At 45.5% G+C, this 2,680-nt stretch overlaps 1 protein-coding gene across 1 annotated transcript in view; it reads right to left on the reverse strand.

Moving 5' to 3' along the window:
• Nucleotides 1–2,680, reverse strand: part of cntnap2a (contactin associated protein 2a) — a gene marked incomplete at its 5' end in the record, with an annotated part of 274,861 nt that overhangs the window by 225,521 nt on the left and 46,660 nt on the right. The window lies entirely within an intron of this gene.

Here is a 2,680-nt window from a genome sequence, read left to right on the forward strand (position 1 = left end):
GTGTGTGTGTGTGTGTGTGTGTGTGTGTGTGTGTGTGAGTTTAGGCTCAGTAAAGCATCATACATGATTCCATTGGGGCTAGTGCTGATGTTGTGTGTGTGTGTGTGTGTGTGTGTGTGTGTGTGTGTGTGTGTGTGTGTGTGTGTGTGTGCGTAACGTTGGCAGAAAACCCTAAGGGTTTTCACAGGGCACTCAGAGATCAAAGGGGACGGGGATGCTGGCAGAACTTTGATGCTGACAGAAGAGGAGTGATAGATGGTATGGACCATTAGGAACCCACTTTCAGTGTTGAGGAACAGCCTGCCAAGTATGGGAGCTGGAATACACACATGCACACACACAACAAGGAAAATTATGTGTGTGTAGGATGTGCGTGTGTGTGTGTGTGTGTGTGTGTGTGTGTGTGTGTGTGTGTGTGTGTGTGTGTGTGTGTGTGACTTTTCAGTACAGCCATTTTGATGCTCTGGAGCTTATTCTATTCAATGAGCACCAGGAAGAAGAAATGGACTTAGACAACAAAAAAACAGGCAAAAAAATGTCATCTTTTCCCCCATCCACTGACTGTACATTGTTATGCCAAAGGTATACTGTAAGCTCCTGCAAATATCACAGTGTGACAGATCGAATGCCTGGAATTTCAAGTTGCCCAGTGGTGTAATGTCTCACCCTGTTCCTCAGTTTCTGTTTGTCTTTGTTTCATGTTATTTCATTTATTGTTTCCTGTTTTATTTAGTTTTTCTCACCTTGTCTCTCGTTTCAGACACTTCACCACCTGCCCTTGTGTGTTTCCCGCCTGTGTGATTGTCGACCCCGCCCTTTGTACTTTCGTGACATACGTCCCAGCATTTTCTTGTGATAAGTATTCCTGGTTTTTGATCTCCGAGTGTGTTTCTGACTTTGCCTTTTTGCCCGCCCCTTATCGGATTATCTGCCTGACTTTTTGAACTGCCTGCCTGTGTACCGAACCCTGCTTTGCCTACCCCCCCCCCCCCCCCCCCCCCCCCCTCCTGGATTATCTGCCTACCCCCCCCCCCCCCCCCCCCCCCCCCCCTCCTGGATTATCTGCCTACCCACTGACTGCCTACCTGTGTATCGAACCTTTTTGAAAGCAAACACTTTCTATTGGATTTAAGTTTTTTTGAGTCGTGCATTTGAGTCCTCTGTCTGAGTACTCCTGCCTTTACAACTGGAATAGAAAGGAAAACTAGCAGGGTTATGTAGGTGCCTTGACATGCTTTTTTTAATAATAACCTTACAGTTGATAATAACCTTACACATGAATGGCTTACCCATCAATGTGCAATTACATGTGAATATAAGCCAGCACTCACCCAACCAAGGAAAAAGAGACAGGTACCCTTCACCACAACCATATGTTGAAAAGATTCTATTATTTCAATTAAAAATGAAAGTAATTTTTAATTTCAATTAAAAATACTGTATTTCCACTTAGACCTTGTCAGCCTCCTATGATATCTCCTGTGTGTGTACAGGCTACAGTGTGTGTGTACAGGCTACAGTGTGTGTGTGTACAGGCTACAGTGTGTGTGTGTACAGGCTACAGTGTGTGTGTGTGTACAGGCTACAGTGTGTGTGTACAGGCTACAGTGTGTGTGTGTGTACAGGCTACAGTGTGTGTGTGTACAGGCTACAGTGTGTGTGTGTACAGGCTACAGTGTGTGTGTGTGTACAGGCTACAGTGTGTGTGTGTGTGTACAGGCTACAGTGTGTGTGTGTACAGGCTACAGTGTATGTGTGTACAGGCTACAGTGTGTGTGTGTACAGGCTACAGTGTGTGTGTGTGTACAGGCTACAGTGTGTGTGTGTGTACAGGCTACAGTGTGTGTGTGTACAGGCTACAGTGTGTGTGTGTGTACAGGCTACAGTGTGTGTGTGTACAGGCTACAGTGTGTGTGTGTCTGTGCGTAAAGACCATTGATGTTGATAACAACACAAAAATGGGCAGTCAATGCGTAATGATGTGGATGATGGATGAGGCAAAGATAGTTCCTGTCCCGTGTGTGCGTGTGTGATCAGACAAAAGAAACAGTTACTGTGTTCAGTTACCGTGTGCGAAGGAAGAAATGGACCACTTCTTCACATCAATTTCCTTGGCAAACAAGTTGATTGCAAAAAACGAAACCGGGAGCTTTTTCCTCCTCGTCAAAAATTCGCAGCACAGGGTTGACAGAGGGAAAGCCACCCTCAGTCTGTAATGCTCTCCACATTTGACCACATGTTCCATTCAAAATGTAGGTCGATGTCACTTTAAAATACGAAAACTGTGGTATTCGAATGATTCTTAAGTCCTGACTAAACACAACCTGTGCATTCATTTTTGTGTGGTATTGATCTGATTCGGTGATAACGTTGTTACACTCACATCAATAAAACGTCTCTTGACATCACTCTAGTTACTTTGGTAAGTAATGACGACCCGGGGGCTTGGAGTGTTAAACACTTGAGAGGCTGAATGGAAGTCATATAGTTGGTCTAAATAGATCTGTTATGAAGTCAGACACACAGACACGGACACACACACACACACGCATACTGTACACGTTTGCACGCAAACGCACCCATGCACGCCGGCACGCCGGCAGACGCGCGAGCACACACGCACACACACACACACACACACACACACACACACACACACACACACACACACACACACAAA

Source organism: Argentina silus (genome assembly GCF_951799395.1).
Source record: "Argentina silus genome assembly, chromosome: 1".
In the NCBI taxonomy this organism is placed as follows: Eukaryota; Metazoa; Chordata; class Actinopteri; order Argentiniformes; family Argentinidae; genus Argentina; species Argentina silus.